The following is a 22,938-nucleotide window of genomic DNA, read 5'->3' on the forward strand; positions in this document are numbered from 1 at the left end:
ATCCTCTATTTTTTACTAGAGAATGGTAATTCTTAGTGGAATAAGGAAGCAGAAAAAAACACAGATGCCTACAATACTGTGGCATGGTAGATTATGCACATTAATTCATGAGAAAAGTGAGTTAAATATGAATTTGGAATTAATTTCCTAAACGTAGCTCCCCAGTGGACAATAGAAAGGAGATGATGCAGTTACCAACTTGCGCTGATTAGCATTCAAACATGCTGATTAACTCATTAGTAAATCTACATTTGAAGTCCTCCCTTTTGTTTCCTTCTATAAACTGTTGTTCTTCCATTTCTTTGAGGAACAAAACACATTTATTCAGGACTGGGAAGAAAAGTCAACACCAGCTGAAAAATAGCAGATTTTATGGAGCACTAAAAATACCTCTCTTAATTTTATGAGAGTTTATGAAGTGGTGCTATCATCTGCTGTACTGGGAACGTATCAGACTTTCTGCAACTCTAAAACTCTGTCATAGGGAGAATCCCCAGCAGAAACCTCAGCTCATCTTCCTCAGCAATGGGGAAAGGCCCCGTTCTGGTCTTGTGAGCCAGACACCCACCAGCTCTCACAAAGGTGAAACATTCTGCAGCAATCACAGCACCAGCTCCCATTCCTGACTATGCAGAGTCAAGACATTCTCAAGTCATACAATCATAGAATAGTTAGGGTTGGAAAGGACCTTAAGATCATCCAGTTCCAACCCCCCTGCCATGGGCAGGGACACCTCACACTAAACCATCTCACCCAAGGCCTTGTCCAACCTGGCCTTGAGCACTGCCAGGGATGGAGCATTCACAACCTTCCTGGGCAACCCATCCCAGTGCCTCACCACCCTCACAGGAAAGAATTTCTTCCTTATATCCAATCTAAACTTCCCCTGTTTCAGTTTTAACCTGTTACCCCTTGTCCTGTCACTACAGTCCCTAATGAAGAGTCCCTCTCCAGCATCCCTATAGGCCCCCTTCAGATACTGGAAGGCTGCTCTGAGGTCTCCACGCAGCCTTCTCTTCTCCAGGCTGAACAGCCCCAAGTCAGCCATCAGGAAACAGTTTCAAACCTCTGTAGGCCTTTTGAGTGATTATTTCAGTGTTTATTTAGTACTTTATTGGACTGAACCCCTGAGAATTTGCACCATAACAGCATTGTGGTACTCTGAGAGATTCTTACTTCCTTTTATATAGTACAAGCTATGTCTTGGCCATATCCCAGTGTCTCCACTGTTTTCATGTTTATATGGCCTTCCCTTCCACCTGACCTATACACATCACAAGCTTTAATTTATTTATTCTGTCCCACCACCTTATCATATATAAATAATGATATTTATTATTAAATATTTCACCCTTATGGAATGTTTAATCATAGAATGCTGAGGCATAGGATTAATTCAATATTCAAGGAGAACATATACTCTCTCCTCTGGCCTTCTAATGTTTTGCTGTTTAAACATAGGGAGAAAATTGTTAAAAACTCTTGAAACACATCAAGAAATCTCTCTCCCTCTGGTGCCATCAGCAAGTCTTCATAATTCAGTCTAAACCCACCTAAAGATCTCATTTTGCCCAGCAGAATGTCGGAAACCTTTATCCATGTAATACCTAAGTATACGTATACTTACACTTATGCAGTATCTTGTTTTTCTTACACTATAGCAACAATCTCTTTCTATATTTCTGCAATTTAAGAGGACACAAATATGTTCTTTAAATAGGACAAAATTAAATTGAACAACCCAATGTCTTCTTTCCATAGAAATCCATTTTATTAAACTGCCTGTTTCCATTCTTACAGTTCTTTTACCTATATCTCTCCCCTTTTTCTCTTTAACTTCCAATTTGCCTTTGTCTAAGGGTACTGACAATGTCCTATATAGCCTTGAAATCAATTTAGTGAGACAGTCTCTTTGTACAACAATTTTTCAATCTGTGACATTTGCATTTCTATACCTTTCTTTAATTCACAAAGAACAGCATGTCTTATCCGAAGGAAACGGCAAAACTGAGCTCCAGGAATATTAACATCTTCTCCGTATCGGTCAAACGATTTAAAACAGCCATCCTTAAACAAATCTTTAATACAAATGAACACTTTTCGTGGCTAGGTTCTAAAGGCTTCGTTTTTAACACAAGTGGAAGGTCCTCATTATAACACAATAGAGTTAAGGGAGACAATTTCTCATTCCAGCCCATGAATTTATGCACTTTGCCCAGATTTTACAGACTGGGGAATAGTTGTTAACATAATCTTTTCCTGTCACACCATTTTTATGTATATTTTTGTCTGTGTTATCTCTCAAGTTCAAGTTCTGTATATAGATAACCTTCTATGAACTTGTAAGGGAAATTACCCTTGTCAGGTCCTTATCACTCAGAGCTGTGATGTGTTAATCCTACTCTCCTGTTGCAATACTTGCAGATTGGCTGCGTTTCATTGCAATAATTCTTCCATTTAGGTTCTCTATACCTTTTAAAGTACCGCAATCTTTACTGATACAAGAAATAGCCTACGCTTATCTCAACTATATAAATGAAAGAGTAAAATAACAGTCATTCACATAGAAAGCAAACAGAGAAGTATTAAAAAGAGCTGTGATTTTAAACTGAAGTTTGTTCTGCAGGATGTAGAGCAGCAGAGATTTAGATCCCACAAGGTAGAAACACTCACCTAAACCTTCTGATCTCCCAGACTGCTTAGAAACTGTCAATTTAACCAGGACTGTAAGGTCTTCTGTATCATACTGGAAAGGAGATGCCTCTACCAGTACAGAGAGCTGCAGGGCAGACAAATTATTTAAGATGAGTTAATGTCACTGAACACTGGGCTGCTAAAACACAGATGTCTGAGTTAAACTGTTTGACTATGCTCTCTCCATAGTTAGAGACAGACAGCAGGTCTCCCACCTAAAGCAGGTCAGATGAATTCCCCTCTGGAGGTAGAGGGCTGACAGCTGAAGGACCCTGGATGCCAGGCTTAGACAAAGTGCCAGGCTTTAAGCTGGATAAGCAAAGCAGGAAAAACCTGTCCCATGAGTTTGCTTCCCTCAACAACTCCATCACTTCTTCCGTGTGACCCCCTGTTTGGCATGCTTATACATCCAGTTATTCCTTTATAAGTACAGCACCTCTTGAGAACAAAGGAACAGCCTTAAACTCAGCACAGTCAGGAACTGTAAATCCACACAGAAATCTCTCCATTCAGGTCTGTGTAACATTCCTGCTCAGGCTGTCCTCTGGACTCAAAGTTGCCATGAGTTACATACCTCAGGAAAGATGGTGAATTGCAGCTTCTCTGCTTTAAAAGTAGGAAAACATCAGCATTTTTGTGACAGACAGGAAGGGAAAACACTAACAAGGCAATAGCAAAAACAGGGCTGTCAAAACACTGACAGGGAAAGTAGTGTCTTAAGAAACTATCCTTTGACACCTTCCTGCCATAAACTACTCCTCTTCCTCCAAATTAAACATCTTCTCAGCAGAGGACCAGATTTCAAGGGATGCTCATCAGCCAGCACCAAAGTCAACAGGCGCTGAAGGTGCTCAGCATAATTCCTTAAAAGAAGTCTAGGTCCCCCAAATGCAATGACAAATACAACTGACCAAAACAGCACAAAGCCAACTTAAGATTCATACATGAAACTTACTTAACTTACTTTACCCTTTCTGCTGGTCTTCAGGTTGAGTGCTTCTGAGATGAAACTGCTCTGCAAGTCTGCAAAGCTTTTTTCTTCTAAGTAGGAGAACAAAGACCCTGCCCAACAATATGACTCCAGGAGCTGAAGTGCATGGAGATCACTGGATGGTGCAGTAATTCTCCCACATTCATATGCCCACTGGAAAGTCTTCAGGTTTTTCCCTGGCGTTTAGAATAGGTTGAAATGTTTTCTGCTTGAGGATCCTCACCTCTATATTCAAAATAACAAAAGAAAACACCCTAAGTATGCGTTTTCTTAAATACACCTAATGGTGACAGACAAAAGCCAAGTCTAGTTCTGGAAAATACGGGCATTTCTTGACTGAGAAAAGTCGCATCTCTTATCTTTGCCAGTTTTCCCTTTTTGCTCTAAAAATCTGTAGGTATTAGTTGCATAAAATGGCCGCTGATGCCTCCTCCATGCTCTAGTTCAGAACTTCAGACCCAGCTTTCGCTGGCAATAGACTCCTGATCAGAGAGTTCGTACATGACGTGTATCAGCAGTAGCAAAACCAACCCAAAATTAGGTTCTAACCTTTTGTATTAACACACTTCTGGAGCACCTACAGTGACTGATGCACTCCAGACTGAAACAGGAGCCACACCGAGCAGTGCTGGTTCAGTCTTGGCTGGTTCCAGTAGATTCTCTGCTCCAGCTCCTCTGCTTAGCACAAGGTCAGCTAAAGCAGGTTGTCCAGGACTGTTTCCAGTCAGGTTTTGAATATTTCCAAGGACTGAGACTCCATAACTCCCCTGGACAACCAGTTCCAGTGTTTCCCTTACACTCAGAAATGGTTTTATTACATTTTAAGAGAAGGAAATGTTGGACATAAATACTACTACATAGTGGGGACACCAGAAGACCCTCTTTCCATCTCCCCACCTCAGGAAAGCTCAATGTCATCTTTGAGAGGTGCTTAACCAACCTGCTCCCAAAGATATTTCCATGACAAAATCACCACAGCCTCCTGCCTCTGTTTCAGTCCTTCACTTTCCTTCCACTCCTCATCCACCTGCCTTCCCTCCTTACTTCCATTAGGCTGTTAGATTTTACTTCCTCACTTGAAGTATTTAATACAACTGAAGTAAACAATTGGGATGAAATTCATTCCACTACTGTCCTGTTAAAGCCAGCAGATTTATTTTAGGTTTGAATTTGCTCTTCTTATGTGAGAAATGGGGGATTCAGGAGGAGATAAAAGAAGACTGCAGAGAAAAACTGACCTTGGTGGTCATATTTTCTTTAATCCACGAGGGCCACTCAATGAATGCATATGGCCAGAGCAACAATAGCACTTGCATTTAAACTCGGGTGGGTGTAAATATAGGTAAGGGCACTAATCAGCCAGGTGGCTACATGTTACCCTGAACACAAGCAATTAAGTACAAGGGCAATTTTCTCCCAGAGGTTAGTTATTTCATAGCCAATTACCCAGGCAGCTTCACCCCACTTTGAACTGTGTGTAGAGTAAGAGCCATGTCTGCATCTGGACCTTCAATAGATTCCCTGTAGCTTTAGCCATCAGCCCTATTCATCTTTTTCTAAAGTAGTTACAGCATCCACCTGCCTTTCAGTATTTAACTCCTTCATTTGTAAAGAAGCAAGCAGAACATTTGAACAAAAAGATATTTTTATCTTTAGAATAGGCAAGGCAATTTTAGCACTGTATGTCTATGAAACTCAGCATTCAGCCTTGTGTTGTATCTTCACAAAATCAGTGAATGCACTTTATTAAACATATACACTCGCTCTGCAAAAGCTGGCCTTTCGAGTAGGAAATCTGTATTATTTCGTGTTCAGAGTATGGCAGGTCCCAGGAAGATTGAATGCACAAGAGGAGAATACATCCAGCTAACACAAGCTAACACTGCAGTCTCTTTATGTAGTTCATTAATAATATAATTACACCTTAAATATTAATAGAATATGCAGAATAACTCTGAACAGATACATATCACAGACTGTCTATGTCTGTGTGCATATAAGCAGTGCTTATGTTTTATTCCCACAAGACACGCATTACATTATGTTACAAACACATACATCTGCATCTCCGCGCATCCAGCCCACACACATGGGTTCAAGGCTGATGAGGCCATTGCAAGAGCAGAAGTGCTGTGAGCTCCAGAGGCAGACCTCACCACGCTGTCCCACCCTTCCCTGTTGAGCACCATCCTTAGAACTGTAATTGTACCATCAGATGCTGAGCTTTGCTCTCCAAAACATGCATCCCCCAGGCCACCGTTCAGCAAAGTGCTAGAGCTCTGAGAGCAAGCACTCCCATTAAAATGTGTACCTGGACTGGGTTCTGCCTATGGGTCACCACCACAGCAAGCTCCTCTGCCAGGTCCTGCATCTCGCCTGCTGGTGACACAAAGAGCCTGAAGAGAACATCACAGATCATCTCCCACTGACTACGCTGCCCTGGGATCCCCCGAGAACCCACATCCCTGCTGTATGTAACACAAAAGCATCTCCCAGCACTATCCAGGTCAGCCTAGAGGAGAATCAGGGAACAGTTTGATGGCATAGAACCACAGAATGGCTTGGGTTGAAAGGGACCTTAGTAATCATCTCATTCCAACCCTCTGCCATGGGCAGGGACACCTTCCAGGCCGCTGTGATTTCAAAGGCATTTCTGAGCCCCTGGGTCTCATTGTGAAAAAACTTCCCTATATTACAAAGTAGACAGAGACACTGAAGTAGAGTCAGAATAACTGGAAAGTCAAGAATTGTTATGAATTTTCCTGAACTTTCCTTTGCATTCTTTCTGAGAGATTTTAATATAAGGGATAGTGCAGATCTTTTCACAAAGAGAAAAGATCTACAGTGTGGAACAACACCACAGGCAAGCCACACATTGTGTTTCCATAAAGGTTTTAAAAAGAAACTGGGGAAAAGGAAGGATGCGTTGGACCTTACAGTTTCTAGGTTGCCAAGTTCTTGCTAAAATAAGAACATAAAAGCAGAACACAAATAGAATTGTGAATAAAATAAAATTAAAAAAAAAAACAGGAAGAAAATCAGCTGTTTCAGTAGCTGCTTTTCACTCTGGACAGGTTAATGAATTGAAGTGGATATTTGAGGGAAAAAGTTGTATTCCAGCTGTCATGATGCTGCAGGAGCGAGTGTGTGTGGAGGCAATCACACCCAGCACTGCTGGAGCGGCAGGCCTGCGGGTACCCAGCAAGGTACCTCTGCTTCCCAGGACTGTCCATCATCCCCATGCCATCACACCTCCACATCCCATGGGACAACAGGGCTCCCAGGACACACCGGCCACTGCTTGCTTATGTTTGCTTCCCAAGGCATGTGTCTGCTCCAACAAGGAAATATCCAAGTCAGGACTTAATTTCTTTGCTTTCCCCATGGGGGAAATTTCTAGCCCTAGTAAATAGGCAGTAAAAACCATCCCTCGGGACAGTCTGGGGCAGAAACACCATTTGGCACAAGTCAGCAAAGACCAAAAAACCACAATAAAATCCCCCCAGCTCACAAGAAGTCTACCTAAAAATTGTGTAATTTCACTGTTTATAGTCAGGATCATCACAAAAGAGACAGTTGTAACTTGGCTGCACTAATTCCCACACTTCTCCCCTTCCCAGTCTCCAAGTTTCTCTCAGTACAAAGCCTGTCATTTTAAGCATTACTTATTTACCAGGGAACTATGGTATTGTTTGATATGCAATGGAATATTTCCATTCATTTTGTCTGCTAAAAAATAACAACATGAAATGAGAATAAGCTTTAAAATCTGTTACAGTAAGAGCAAGAAACCAAAACTAATCAAACCCATGCTGGTAATTAGTGAGGTGTCACTCTCATAACTAAGTTCTGTCCACTACAGCTATTTTTATCTACATAATAATTTATTATTTACATCATAAATTATAATTACATAGTTCAGGCAGAGAACTGTAAAAGGTATTCAAGTTTTATAGCTTACATTTTAAATTAGCTGCCCCTAGAATATACCCAAAATGAAAGTTCAGATTCACTTTTGAATTGTAACCCTCCCGCGTCCCAGATTGAAAAAACATGTTCTATCAAACATCCACATAAATTACAAAAGCTCCTTTAAAATGTCAAGTCTAGATCCTACTGTGCTTCGGATGTCAGCATAACTCTAAAAATACAGCGTGATGAGGCATGGATACAATTTATAGCGGAAATCAAGCGTGCTTTTCAACTTGCACGCACAGAAAGATGTGGCGAGGCAAACAAATCTTCCCCTTTGCAAATAGAAGTTGAACTGTAACTGTATTAACTTCACACAATTGTCCAGGTTAGTGAGATCTGATTGCAGCATTTGGGGATACACAGCTCTAATGGGGTTTTTATGACTTGCCAGTAGCGTTACCAAATGAGATGCTGCCATTGTGAAGACAAATGCACTAGGTGAAGGCATCGAGTTGGCCATTTGCTTAAAACGGTGTTGGAGAGGAAACTCCTCTCAGTTCAGCTGCAACACCCCTCCTGGAGAGCTGAATGCTTGCAGTAAAAATCAGTAAGCAAGCACTTTTAGGCTGAGCCTGAGATGAGATAGACCCTGCCAGCTCCCTGGATCTGTGTGGAGCCCCATTTGATTAAAAGGGGCCCATTGCAGAGAGAAGAATCTCTTTTTATAGCTGTTTTATAGATCTCACTGCGGGACCAAACCTGCAGTATTTCCTGTTGATCAGTAACTATTTCCCAGAGAGGAAAATGCTTTAACGTTAAAAATGGAGCAACAAATATTTGTAAATAAATAATGTAAATACAGTAGTATTTATATTGAAAACTTGAGGAATAAAAAGGAAGATGGGGTGGGATAAAACAACACTCTGAATTAGCATAAATGTAGGCATTTTCACATATGAAGAGAAAATTCCTGGACTTCCTTCAACAAAAAACGAAACCTTTGCTACGTGGGTATCTTACAAACTGCTTCAGCTGCAACAGTGTGAAATAAAGAGGATAGTTTTGGGAGAAATTATGTGTAAATAATACAGTTCCTAGGAAGCAAATCCTTACTCTATTTACACAACTCAGCCATGCGCCATCAGAAATCTCTGCCTGGTTATCAGCATCCCTTCGAGGTCGCTCCTTTTCAGCCAGCCGCTTGCCGGGGAGGAATGGAGGACAAGACATTTGCTGTTGCAGATTTCTCTGCTTTAAACCGTTTTGCAGCACAGGGAGACCTGTCGGCCATTTCCAAGTAGTGCCAAGAGAGGGGCCAGGCAAGCAGCAGTGGAAAAAGCCGCGTTCCAGTCCCATGGGATCTGCAGGACCCTGTCCACGAGATGGCAGGCTGCGATGCTGTTTGCATTTCCCAGCCAGTGTTCGACTGGAAAGAGTTTCCCCTCTCAAATGACAGCAGCCCCAGGTAGCAGGGGTGACATTTGCTTTACATTATGATACACACTAATTAATCATTAGCGATCCCAGAAGTATGTCGGCTAAAAATGCTTAGCTATGGCTCGTCACAGTAGGGGCTTTCAATATTGATACTATTACACACACATATGTTCCACGGCTGGATGTTATATACTGATGGATTTAGTGGTTTAGGCACCAGAATAGCTTTTAAGTGCTGCTAATTATTGTTTGATCAAAATCCTTATCGTCAGTAATGAACTTAATATCTTGTACTTTATGCGATAAACTCTTGGGGTTAGGGCACAAAGTGATTTCTTGACTGAGTGATGAAATAGGACTTCTACAAGCTAAAACTGCTGCAAAACTGACTGGAACTTTTTGTGGCATAGTCCAGGCTTTTAGGACTGGTTGCCATTTTCCCATCTATGGGCCAGTCTCTACGCCAACCTCCTCTCAGCCCCTAGTAGCCACGTCCACAACTGAACAGTGACTCAACAAAGGTGACTTGAGACATGAGAGTGCTGTTAAAGATGACTCTTAACCATGCTTCAAATATGACCAAAGCTTCAGACCACTTCAGTGAAGACATTGAGGTGCTTTGATTCACCTCTGCTAGCAACTGTATAGAGGTACATCTGGGCTGGAAAATAGAAGGTGATGAAGAGTGTAGGGAAGTTGACACTAATAAAGCTGAACAAGAAGTCAGGAGGTCCAAAAGCACCAGCAGCTCTCAGTTTAGTTTCATGTGCCTTCAACCCCCATGAAGAGCACCCAGGACAGTCAGTAAGGAGGAGAAGAAGAGACATTGGGACATTGGTTTCACACCAAGTATAATACGGGCTTCTTCTTGGAAAGGTCAGCACAAATCTGCTGCCCAAGAACTCTTTTCAGTGGCTGCAAAGCTGGTGACCTCTCTTGTTCTTCTACCTCGTCACTGCTTGGCACAAGCAACCCCAAACCAAATGCCCCTTACAGATCCTACCATGGCACCCCTCCTCTCAGCAGGTTCACCTTCAGTCATCCTAAGCAAACAGCCACTCACCCCACCCCACAGTTGAGGACATAGGGTCCTACCCTTATGTGTCATGCTTCAGGAGTCCTTCATCAGATCCTTTCAAATGATAAAGGGTGTTCAGGTGCAGACCAATGAGGGGAATCACAGGCGGTTAAAATGTTCTGTAAACCAAAAAGTCTTGAGTTCTAAGAGGTTTTAAGCAAAAACATCATCATGATAGCTTTAGAGATGCTCTAGTTGATGCAGGAGGGTGGTTCAAGGTGGTCCAAAGATTACTGAGCTCTGAAACTGTATTAGAGAAGAAAACATACCCCTAGTACAAAGTCAGGACCTGGAATGGACATGAGGGTTTTACCCACCATCCTTCTCTGGGCTCCCATGTGTTTAACACTCAAGTTTTCCACTGCACCTTCTTCATTTAAACACTGCAATTTACAATGAGAAGGAAATCCACCAAAACAAAAGCTCTTGTTTTAAAGAAAACTTTCTGAAACCCACACACCAGGTAGACTGATGCCTTTGCAAGCTTCTCTGGGGATCCTCTACCTTGGATGAAAGCTAAACTTTCCTAAATATATGATATAAAGCCTCCAAATCTGCTAGATTTGCATAGTCTTGCAAGACAAATGTTGAAAGGTGAAAAGCACAGGCTTTTGCAAAGGTTATAGAATCATAGAATAGTTAGGGTTGTAAAGGACCTTAAGATCATCAAGTTCCAACCCCCCTGCCATGGGCAGGGACACCTCACACTAGACCATGCTGCCCAAGGCTCTGTCCAACCTGGCCTTGAACACTGCCATGGATGGAGCATTCACAACTTCCCTGGGCAGCCCATTCTAGTGCCTCACAACCCTTACAGTAAAGAACTTCTTCCTTATATCCAATCTAAGCTTCCCCTGTTTTAAGTTTTAACCTGTTACCCCTTGTCCTATCACTATAGTCCCTAATGAAGAGTCCCTCCCCAGCATCCCTATAGCCCCCCCCCCTTCAGATACTGGAAGCTGCTCTGAGGTCTTCACGCAGCCTTCTCTTCTCCAGGCTGAACAGCCCCAACTTTCAAAGGTTGTGGGGTGAATATCCATGATGCTTCTCCTCAGGAAAGTAAAGCTGAAGCAACCAGTCAGCATTTGTTTAGGGATTTTTCTCTACCACTACACAACACCTGTGTGTCAGAGCAACATCAAGGCTGGCACGTGTCCTCCATCTCTACAAAGGCTCTGCTGGGTACAGGAGATGTGTCCACATTTGCATCAAGTCTCTCCTGTAAAAGCTCTGGCTTGCAACCTGGAAATCCTGTTTCTAATGTGAACAATTCATTGGTACAAGTCAAGACTAGGTCAGCATTTAACAGCTAAAGAACCATTATTGATCTGATGTGTCAGGGAATTAATATAGTCCCATTACTTGAACAGCACTAAACCCACAGAAAACAAATATTAAAAGAATAAAGGGAAAGAGAGAGAGGCAGAAAAACAGAGATTTCTAGTTCCACGTGATTTGAGGACCTGGGGTTTTAGCAAAAAAACCAAATACCACTAAGCCTTTGATACAGCTGTGATGGTTAAGACTTCTAATTTACTTAAGTACTCCCACTAATGCAGAGTTTGGGGATTATATGTTAGTAAACCAATATGATAAAAAAAGGGCACTTACAAGTTCAGTCCCTGGCTTCACAATGAAGCCCTTCACGTGGAGGGGTGAGCACAGCATCACCTTCAGGATCTGCAGAAATCTTGCTCTTGTGCTTTGATGCTCCAAGGCATCAGTTTGCAGCCCTGTAGCTGCACGCTCTCACCCATGGCTTTTCTCAATCGGAGCAAGGAGGAAAGTTGCCTCTTTCCCCCATGTGGCCACAATCGAGGCTCAAAATGTCTGCAAAGCTCTGTAGCACTCAGCCACAGCTGCACTCAGCCACTTCCATCTGCTCATAAGGTTTGTCCCTCAAGAAAGAGTTCAAATTCAACAATAAAGCAGTTAATATGTTGACACATTTACCGTGCCATTCCAAACACGCTTTTGTTTCACTTGGTCACTAGAAAGTGAAGAAAAAGCCATAGTCAAGGACGAGCATTTTTACTGTTACACCAGTAGATTTTTAAGCCTACGCTGCTCTACTTTAAAACCTTGGGAATTCAACCTCATTCTATCCTCTCCCATGCCAGCCATAACACTTCTTTAAAACTCTCTCTTTTCCTGACGTGTTACAGGGGCGAAAGCCCTGTGGTAGTTTAAACTTCAGCATCTTTTCAGCAGTCCCCTGATTTATGAGCCAACGGTTTCAACATTCTCCCTTTTTACACTGGAGCCTGAAAAACGGAGCAAGAAAATAAAAACTAAATAAATAAAGAAGGAGAGCTGACTTGTAGCAGCGGGGTAGGATCCCTCAAGACGTGCTGATTCTGTTCCCTCCTTACTTGTGAAACAGATGGTGTTTTATGCTTAACACAATCAGGACCATTCTCTATCTGTTGCCTTCTAACCTTCCCCACCTGTGTGAAACCCAGCCAGAGCTTAATGAACATACTTGGAGCTGTCTGGACTGAATTAGTCCCAGTAGGAGTTACCCTTCAGGTACTCCACAGTCTCTCATGGCCGTGTAACTGCAAAGGAAGACAAGAAACCTTTACACTGTGGCTAATTAAATAAAGGTTTGCCCCTGCTAAGTGCATTTTTTCCCCCTTCCAAAAGCAGGTAACGTCTGGTGTGTTGAACTAGTTTGGAAGTGTTTGCTGCTATCTTGAACATTCTGGAAGACAAGTGGCATGAAAATGGGGTCAAATGTGATTCTAAGCTCCATTCGTCTTCTATTTTTAAAGCTTTCCCCACTTTCACTACCAAATTATGACTATTATTACCTTGCAAACCTTAAGTCTTTACCAAAAGAATGTTTTCCAAAACTCACACACTAAACAAAACTTTCTGTTCCTGCCGCTCATCCCCAAACTTGTGTTTTTCCCTACAGAAAATTTCCTTGTGGCAGCGAATTCTTTAGAACGAAGATGAAATTACAACATGGGTACTTTGACCACGCTCCACATCCCAGAGTCAAATCTTAAAGATGCTAAGACGTGCTAAGGTAATTTTCCTCATGCTCACTATCAGTTGTACAAAATCATTGTAGTGAGGTAATTCAGCAACCTGAGGTTGCTTTCAAAGTACCTGTGGTGGGACCATTGAGTCACCTTTTACACCAACATTTTTTTACTGGCTTTCATTCCTCTGCCAGAGCTATGAGGCAGCTCTGCCTAGTTTCCAACCTGAATAAGCACAAAGCTTCATTAAAGCCTGCGGTATATTGCAATTGCTTTAGATTGACCTTCCTCTTCAAAAAGCTATTTGCTAAAATGATTGTACAAAGATCTCTGAGAGTTATTGGTGTTGTAAATGGGAAGATGACACCTCAACAGGCTTCTCAAAAGTCCTCCTAAGGCCAGCTAGAGCAGAGGAAGATGAGGTAAGTTGTGTGAAGGTAATGGACTTTGCATAAAGAAGGTGTCCCCATATCACATATTGGGTGATGTCTAAGGTAGGAAAAAGCTTTAGTGTGAGGTGTCCCTGCCCATGGCAGGGTTGGAGCTAGATGATCTTAAGGTCCTTTCCAACTCTAATTATTCTATGATTCTATTCTATTCTAAATAGGGTCAGAACTTTGCTATAAGAAAACTGACAAGGTACAGGGGTGTTATTCCAACTTCTAAACAGGCAAAAACTGGGCATGCAAGGCAGACAGAGACAGACTGTCAGTTACGTGTAGGCAACAAGACATCTGGTTGTAAAGGAGAGGGCAAAAATCACAGCTGAGCCCTGCAATAGGCAGGCAGCCCTCTTGGGGGGACATTCCAGCAACGCAACTCAGCATCACAAAAGGTGGTCAATAAAACAGAGCACAGCGGTCAAACAAAGGCCAGCAATGGCTCTTCCTTACACTGCCATTTAGCTGGACTCCAGGAGAGATTGGACATCCCAAATGAAAACAGAGGGGGCACTTTGCTGGGGGTACAGAGGGAAGGGTAGCTAGAATAGAAAAGTCTGCTCAACAAGCCAGGGACGTCAGTGAGGCAGACTGATGAGACAGGATGGAAGGATGTTTCTGAGATGTGCAAGATAAATATTTAGGACCCATTGCCTTGGGTACTCTGCCCATCTCTGATTGTGACACAAGCACAGAGGAGAAGGTTTGGGACTGGCTGTGTAGGACTTCAAGTGAGAAGTTAGTCGTGTAAGTCTCACATTCACACTGTGGCAGGGCAGACATTCCCATGATACCAGACTTTACCCTTAGGGTAATGGGAATGGCTTTAAACCCCAATAAGCCCACAGAACAAATGCAGATGTCCTACCTCCAGGAGTGAAGAGATCCATGGGAAAGATCTGTACCTACAGCTACCACTAAGATATAGAACTGAGGAAAAAGACAGTCTTCTCCATAGCCATTCTACTTAGTAATACTAAGTCCTTGCTCTTCTCTATGAAGCCAAACCCCCAGATCACAACCTGCAGTATCAGCCCTCCTGCAGCAACCCTGGCCATGACAAAGTAGTCAGTTCTAGAGAGGTGTACTAGATGAGGACAACATTCAGTGGGCTGTAGGGCTCTTTGTAGAAATGCCCCAACTGGATTGCAAACCAAGATAACAGTTGAAAGTTATCTTTCTTGCTTAAAAAAGCCCAACAAGGTACTCTGTTAGCGGTGAAAATGCCATGCAGAAGTGAGTTGAAGAACTAACTATAGCTGAATCACGAAGTACAAAGAGGCATAGTGTAATTAAGTTCAGTGTCCTTGTGGGAGGGAATGCAACAAAACCTTGCACTGTGACATTAAGCTTTAGAAAAGGGATTTAAAGAGGAAAGAAAAAAATGAGGAAGCTAGTCAAAAAGGCCCTGAAGTCAGAAGTAAGGAAATTAAAATCCTTCAACTCAGCATGAAGGCTACTTAAGCAACCATAATAGAGTCCCAGAAGGAATGCACAGCTTTTCAAAGGGATGGGGAAGGCAAGGAAAATAAAATTAGCATGGGAAAACAGTAAGGTTCAAGGGGTTATTTAAGCCAAACAGGTAGTATTCAAAAGAAGAAGTGAAAACTTATCTTAAGGGAAGGCAATGGGAAGGAATGCAACCCATGGAAGGTTGTCCCCATCACACAGATATGATCCAAAGTTGTGATGACTGAGAAATGAGTTAGGCTGAGGGGTGAAAGGTAAGGGGAAAATAGCTAAGGAAGGAAAAAATCAGTAACTGGAAACACGGATACACAGATTTCATTGGGTAGTAACAGTGAATAAGGTGACTGCTGAGAAAATAAGCTAGTTCTTATCAGCATGGAGGATACAAGTCGCCTGGAGTGAAGGGGTTTAGGAGAAATAGGATAGAATCAAGGAGTGGGAAAAATAAGCAAATTAAAACCCAGGAGATCCCTGGAGCCAGCTGGAACAGGGAAGTGGTTCCTGGGATGGTGTAGCTGGACACTGATCACAAGTTGTGATTTTACAGTGAGCCCATATGGAAAGTAACTAAAGTGCTGCATTGAGACACTCTTCTCTACATCTTACCTGCTGCACCAACAGCCTCTTGACGTCTTACACAGCCCAGAGTGACCTCTGAGTATATGAGGAGACCTGAAATCCCTGGGAATGCCTCGTGACCACTCCAGACTATGAACAGCGTGAAGCATCACTTCTAAATGAGCCAGGTGACGTGGAGCCTTCCTCACTTTAATTTAGCTGGGCTGCAGCCAAGCACCCTGTCCCCAGCTGCATCCAACCTGCAGCACAGAACGCACTCCTCTGGGCTTCAGTCATTTGTGTGGTCTTTTCAGTAATTACCCGTTGCATTATCCAAGGAGAGCCCAGCATTTACTGGATTACTGGGTCTTAAAGACACAGCTCACTGGTTTGGGAACCAGCTGCCCCGCTGCACAGCAATGAGCAAACGTTTCTCTTTTCTCCTCCATTTTTGAGCTACACAAGAAGGTTCTTTTAGAAGAACCACAAAAACAACCCCCAACAAAACAGGAATGAGGGTACTACAACAAACCCCAGTCAGTTCCAGGTAACTTCCTTTATGCAATATATATTTGCTGACCCAGTCACAAAATTGGAGGTGGCCATGGCTCATTAGAGTGCTCATACAGACCCCAGCTGAAAACAGGCAAATTATCATTCCATGGGCAAAACAAGGGCCTTTTTGGGGTGTGCATGTGTGTATCACATACTGATTGCTGCACACACTAAAGGACTGACTCATGGTGTGTCCAGCTGCAGCACACAGCTAAGTTCTGTGGTGATTTCTGCTTTTCAAAAGGCACATGCCCTCAAAGAAACAAGAAAGAAGGGAGTAGAACACATAGTGGTCACTAGGTGAGGGGAGCCCATGGTGCCTGCAGGCTAAGAAGATGATGGCAGCACATGCTGCATCATATTGGATCCTGCAGCAGCCAGCACGGATAACATCCTCAGGCCCAAGATGCAGGAGGGTCATTGTGGTTGGTTGGGATAAACCAGCTAAGTCAGGACATTGTTAATCCGTTGGGATGGGGTATAATTCTACAAGGGGTTGCATGGGGTTGCTACACACAGTTAAGCAGTTGCTATGTTTCATGCCCCAAATGGTTGCCTTCCATGAAAACTATTTCTTTCCATGTGCACGCATGTGCACACAAGAAAAAGGAACCATACTGTCTATTAATAGATAATGACAACCTGCCTTAGGATAAAGACAACAAGACCTATTTGCATTGAGGACAGAAAACCTGACTGCTTGGTAACCCTCTGCAGATGGCTGCAGGTTACCTGTCCAGCTCCAGTTTGAAGAGATCAATCATCTGACTCTGCGTCTCTCAGCCATGGTAGGGCCAGGTTATGACACTAAAAGAGCAGAAGTGATGAACAGTTTATTTAGGAGACAGAGACGTGTCCTCCATCAGTACATGACATTTAATATCCTCTTATCCTTTTCCACTGATAAATATTCAGACAGAGGTGCTGTCTGAACAAGGAGCTGTTTGGGCTGACATTTTCATACTGATGCAAATGAATGTAATAAGGGCTTGCATGAAGAAACCTGGAGTTCTGTCTGTGTCTCTAGAGCAAACTCTGTTTCACCAGATACTCCTTGTTACCACCGCAGCAAATACTGAGCACATGAACATTGCAGCAGCTCAGACTAAAGGTCCCAGTTACTTGTCTCCGAGAGCGGTCAATGACAGATGTCCTACGCAAGAGGACATGCATAGGACAAGCACACATCCAGGATTTATTTATGCAGAATACCTCTTCAAGACAATTCTTGGGGAATTCCAGTGCCAGAGGCCATGTCTTTTATCTAAAAAGCTCTAGGAAGGATTTTCTCCCACCTTTTCGTAAGAGAACAGGAATTCCTCAGCCCCCTTTACTGCCTACATTTCCAGCAGTAGTTACTAAAACAAACCCCTGACATGGATATTACCAAATATGAGCAGAACCAAACCTCAGACTCTGATCTGGTCTAGTTAAATACCCCCATAACTCTGCTCTGTTTATAGAATCGTAGAATAGTTAGGGTTGGAAAGGACCTTAAGATCATCCAGTTCCAACCCCCTGCCATGGGCAGGGACACCTCACACTAAACCATGGCACCCAAGGCTCTGTCCAACCTGGTCTTGAACACTGCCAGGGATGGAGCATTCACAACTTCCTTGGGCAACCCATTCCAGTGCCTCACCACCCTCACAGTAAAGAACTTCTTCCTTATATCCAATCTAAACTTCCCCTGTTTAAGTTTTAACCCGTTACCCCTTGTCCTGTCACTACAGTCCCTAATGAAGGGTCCATCAGTTTAATCACTGCTTTATTTGCTGTTACAGCATGTCCATCAGGATGCCAGCCCAACTGAAGGAAACAACACTGGAGTTACATCACTGTCATGGGGCAAAATTCAGTTCATTACATTAATCACTCATTACATTTACATTAATCTGTTTCTCAGTCACCTAGTTTACACACCAACTAATACACTCGCTCTGGCTACACTTACCCAGAGTCAGGAGCAAGGAGAGGTTATTGCAAAACCCCCCTGAAACTCTATTTGTCCAGCACTAGGTTGGCTGCCTTCCACAAGGAATGTGTTTAGTTAATTGAAAAGGGTTTGGTTGAAGTTTGCCAGCAAGAGATCATAGAGTTCTAGACAACACATACTGTGAGTATGAACTCCAGTCAACCTTTGGAATACCTCTGTGAAGGCAGGAAATTGAAATATTGTGCTATATTGGCAACTAAATGGTCATTTATCATCCATGCTAAGTTTGGAGTGCAGCAAAATGATTTCTAAGCTCTCAGAGGGCCCTTATAAACAATTACAAGGTGTGTCTGTATAGCTATAGATTATGTATTGAAATAGAGTTTCAAGAAGAATATGAGATAATCAGCAGCTGTATCTACCCTCCTATTTGCCTAAAATCAAATTTGGACTCTGCTCAGAGGCACAAACACTGTATTAAAATACAACCCGGTTAAGACACCTACTGACAAAGGCAGGGAAACTCACAGTTAAGGGGGAAAACACGCCATATGTTCTGCAGTACCTAGGAACAACAGGGAGCGTTCAGCTCATCATTAAAGAGGCACCCAGTTGTGCCTAGGTATTGGAGAACATATGGAACACTTCCCTGCTCATGTCTGAATTTCCTTACTATTGTCAGCTTATGCATCAAACTTGACTCTTTGCTTTTTCTTTATGTAAATAGAGAGTTCAGGGGGTTCTTTAAGCAGTTGTTTGGTTTGTAAAATATCACTTTATTTCACTAATTCTCAGCCCCATTGACATACATGAAGTATTGCAAACCTGTTTGCAAGAAGAGCTCAGGACGGCTGGAAACCACAACTTGTTGTAATAAAACAGTGAGCTGCTCAGAGTGTTTCCAAGCAGGCACCTATGGTAGCACTGATTTGAATTGCTGTAACTGAAAAGCAGCTCTCTTATACTCCACTCCTTAACCACCTCAACCAGGCAGTATAATCAATCCATTGCACTGTGAGTATTTCTGTTTTAATTACAGGAGTGCAAGGAGTCCCCAGTCAGAATTGCCATGCATTGTGCCTGCTGCTGTAAATCTAGTCATGAGATCCAACATACTTACAGTCAAAGCAGCTAAGGAGCTAAAAGAGAACCAATAATGGTTGTTGTCCCTGTTTTGAAGCTGAGATTTCCCTCGAGCAAGAATGAGCTGGGACTAGGATGAACTGAACTCCGCAACGCTTGCAATGAGCATCCAGCATCCCGCTCTGCTCACTTCTGCCGTTATTTAACAGCGTATTTAAAGCAAAAACTATCCTACATGGAGATGGCAACACCGGCAGCAGGTCTTAATCCACATGGATACGATTCCCTGCAGCGAGTAGTGCTGGGAACGCGCTGGCACGGGGATGGGCTCCTAATGTCAGCACGAGAGGGCAGCATTGCTCATGGCACCCGTCTATTTGCATACGGCAGTCGCTTCTTACAGGGGGAGGTGGCACCCGAATGTTCCTAAATCCCCAGGGAAGTCCCCATGGCGATTTGGCTGAAGCATTTTTGGCTCAGAACTTGCATGGAAATTAACTTTGCCTCGACGATGTTTTAAATTTTAAAAAGTAATAAAATATGTTCTATAAAACGCTTCTTTTTATAAAATCTGGTGTCTTTGAAACCACTCCTGTCATGTCGAAATGCAGCTGAATTTGCTGTTCTCAGTCAAAATATATTGAGGAGGAGAGTACGGAATGAGTGGGGTCTGTACACACATATGAGGTCTGGTCTGGTCTGAACTATAGTATGATCTTCTATATGCACTGGATAACCAAACCTCCCATTTTCCTAGGAAACAAGCTGAAAGAGTGAGTTTGTCTTCATGTGTTGCCTCCCAAACCCCTCTCTTCCCGTCTCCAAATCACACTGTTCTTTCAGTAAAATTAAAAGCATCAAAACAGAACTTTGATGCTTCAGAAACTTCCCATTTTTTCATTTTGCCCCACTTTGTTCAGAAAGCAGCAAACTCTTCACAGGCTCTGAGCTGGGCACTTATTCCCTTGTCTTTACGGGGTGCTGAGCCCATCATTGCTGCTTATACAGGTTTTACAGTGACCTGAGAAAATCCTGCAGAGCCAGAGACAGATTCCTGCAGGTCCCATGGGGTCCTTGTATTACTTGCCAGCTTGAATGGCTTCATTTCTCTCCCAAAACCAGGTACACCTTTAGGTGCTCAGGTGAGGAGGATGAGGAGCACATTCATTGCCTTTCCCCAGCCACACCTGGAAAGCCTCAGAGAAGACCCTTTCAGAAGCTCTCCTGGGGGTGTTTGCTGCCCTCAGCCAGTAACTGCTACCCTTGCTCCATCCTTACCAGCCACACCGAGCAATTCTTGAGTTCACCCCTTGCAATCTGGCCAGAAGAAGTAGTGAGGAATGAGTAATAGCCAAGGAAGAAGTTTCTTTTGCCTGGTATGTCATTCATGGGGGCACAAATGCAGCCTCCTGGCTGAATCAATATCATGAGCAGGAAGAACGCAATGGAGAAACACCCATGGCAAACTGCTCAGCATCTTCTTCCTTAGCAAAAGGAGGGAGGGAGGTTGCAAGAGGTTGGTTTTACCCAGCCTGGATGACTAAATCCAAGCTGAACTCAACTGACCTCCCCAGGCCAATGTAAAACTATGAGGGCTGCACTACCAACTCAATCCATGCAGAAAATGAAACAAAGAAGGAGATTTAAATCAAAACAGTGAAACAACTCGCAGTACTGCAACTCATTTAGGTTCCTCCTTCAATCCCCACCTTCCTTCCCCTCTGACAAGGCATTAAAATGTTCTTATGATCCAACTACAAAAGCTAATTCATGTTTGGAAAAGCAGCTTTAACCAAGATAATAGGTTAATGAGAAAACTATGTACTAAGACCAGTGAATTATCTGACTGTTCTGACATATTCAAGACTATAAGTATCCTTGGCAAGCTGAACCATGTCATGTACTTGCATAAAAGGGTGGAAGATTTACAAGGAGAGCACTTACCATGAGCAGAAAGGGAAGTGCATACAGCAGTAGTGTTACACTTAATTTTCTGTTGCAGCCTACTGGCTCTCCAGGGGAGGGATGCCTTTGCATGTATTAAAGTCCTTGAGAGACTGGATACTCCTCAATGCAGGTTTTAATAGTCTGCGTTGATGCTGACTGCTCAGTTATTAAGTTGTCTTCCAGAAGTTCAGCCAAACCTTCCATCTGAAGAGGCTGCGGAGCAAACACATCAGTGTTCCCCTTCAGAGCTACCTGTCTCCTTGAGAACCGGCAGCATTGTCTCTAGGGAAACTGCAGTCATTGCTCTGGTCCATGGAAGGAGAGAAAAGTGGAGCTGCAGCTGGGGATGCACAAACCTCTGGACCCTCTTGTGCTGAAGGCTCACCTGGATCTCGAGAAACAGCTTCACCAACCTCCCTTCCTCTGCACTTTGCACTGACATGACTTCAGGACTTGAGTTCAGAGCAAAGAACAACATCAGTGATGTTCCTCATCTTTTCTTTGCTGAACACTGTTGGCCAGAATGAGGTTTTAAAGAGCGAAGGAGGCTGGCAGGATCCCTTACAAGACCTGTATCTTGCTTTTGATCTTTTATCTCCTTTTGGCAAATAACAAAAGCACATTCATGAGTCAAAACCTTGGAGGTGCCTTTCCAACCAGTAGCGTTTCTGTACCCACTTAAAATGCCAAGAAACCCTATTTGAATGCCTGCAGTGTGCTTTTTAGTGCAGCCACAAGACCGATGGCATAGAAACACAAGCACGAGCCAGCATTAGTCAGCTCCATGGTTAAACACCTGTCTCTCCATGAGCCAAAGAGCAATTGTTTGGAGACTGGGCTTCAAACTCACCAACATCACACAGCTGGCAAGGAATATTCCCATACTGCCTTAAAATATTGGGGTCACCCTGCTCCAGAGGAGCCTCCAAACCTGGGGCTCAAACATACCGACCTTAAAAGAGTGCCAGATGCCTCCTGCCACTCTGCCAGCCTGCATGAGGAGGGATGCTGCTCTCTCTTCCGCATGAGAGGGAATGAGAAGGAAGCTGATCCTGCACACAGGGCAGCACAGAAATGGCAAACCCTTCCGCATCACCAGTGTTTGCACTGTGCAAGGAATAGGAGCAGCTCGCTCTGTCCTAAGTGACAATTAGTCAGACAGAAGTTGTATCAAGCAACAGAGCACAGAAACGTAACCCTCTCTCTGGTGAGGCTTTCTGAATTGCCAGTCATCTGGAAAGGCTGTGTGCCTGCAAGGGTCATCCGTTTAGTGGCATGGCAAGGCAATAAGCTATCTAGCAAGACTGTGCAAATATAAGCTGCAAGTAGATTCGAGCTCTTGAAACAGATTCACTAAAGATTTAGGATTTTATGAAGGTCAAAAGGGCTCTGCCGCAGTTCATAGGCACATTTGTTTTATTAATTGAGTCCCAGGTTCTGGCAGCCTGCAAGGAGATTTCCAAACATGCATCAGCTGCTTTCCATTGCAAGAAGAGAGGTTAAAAACCTGCCAGTAACTCGGTTTGCAGCTCTTAAAAGTTTTGGCTAAAAACGTGTTTTAAACTATTACCAATTACTTGACTTAAGAGTGCAAGGAAGGAGGAAGGGAGAGGGAAAGCAGCACGGGTTTTGTTTAGGCTCAGCACAGTCACCAGCGTTAGTGGGCTCCTCTAGAAGAGGGTTGGTATTTTCCAGATAGCCAAAGCCTTGCCATTTCCCTGGTGTCCTGAGCTTTAATGCCTACCACCTCATGCAGCTCTCAGCATGTTTGAGAATGAAGAGCATTTGATCAGCATCATGCTGGAAAAATGATGCCCAAGGAAAAGGGGAAGATGTCTCATTTT

General features: G+C 43.3%; 1 long non-coding RNA gene across 1 annotated transcript; it reads right to left on the bottom strand.

The window, feature by feature from the left end:
• Positions 1-3,667: 3,667 nt before the first annotated feature.
• On the bottom strand, positions 3,668-21,657 carry LOC130596909 (uncharacterized). Its single transcript, XR_008971636.1, has 3 exons — positions 21,092-21,657; positions 16,861-16,935; positions 3,668-3,861 (listed from the first exon to the last, which is right to left on the bottom strand). It is a non-coding gene; the product is annotated as an uncharacterized LOC130596909 (long non-coding RNA).
• Between the last annotated feature and the right edge of the window lie 1,281 nt (positions 21,658-22,938).

This window comes from Pezoporus wallicus, unplaced genomic scaffold (assembly GCF_028554395.1).
Source record: "Pezoporus wallicus isolate ANWC-B61680 ecotype Strahan unplaced genomic scaffold, APGP_CSIRO_Pwel_v1 contig_6217, whole genome shotgun sequence".
Lineage (NCBI taxonomy): Eukaryota > Metazoa > Chordata > Aves > Psittaciformes > Psittacidae > Pezoporus > Pezoporus wallicus.